We start from the raw sequence: 419 nt of genomic DNA on the forward strand, positions 1-419 counted from the left end.
TAGCCGGGAGGGTTGAGGCAGATGACAGCTGCAGCCCATGATCGGCTCTCAGCAGGATGCTCCCCGTTAGCTCTTTCTGTCAGTCGGGTCATTCATTGCTCGAAGCAGCTTGATAAATGACCCCCCCTCCCCCCCCTCAAGCTGTCATGCTTCCATCCCTCAGATAACCGTGAATTATCCCGTCTAACAGGCGTCCGTGCACACCGTTGGTGATTGTAGCTCCGTTAGCTTTGCTGGAGGTTGTGGCAGAATGGGTGGATGTGCAGCTAGCTTAGCTTCAGCCGAGCCTCCCGTCCCGAATGCTCATCGGGACGGGAGGCATTCGGGTTGAATGTTATTTAGATCATTAATTATCCAACAACAACCAGTTAATTTACCAACAAGTCTTTAACTGTGTTTATTCCTCTCATCATGGACAA

Source organism: Kryptolebias marmoratus, linkage group LG18 (genome assembly GCF_001649575.2).
Source record: "Kryptolebias marmoratus isolate JLee-2015 linkage group LG18, ASM164957v2, whole genome shotgun sequence".
Lineage (NCBI taxonomy): Eukaryota > Metazoa > Chordata > Actinopteri > Cyprinodontiformes > Rivulidae > Kryptolebias > Kryptolebias marmoratus.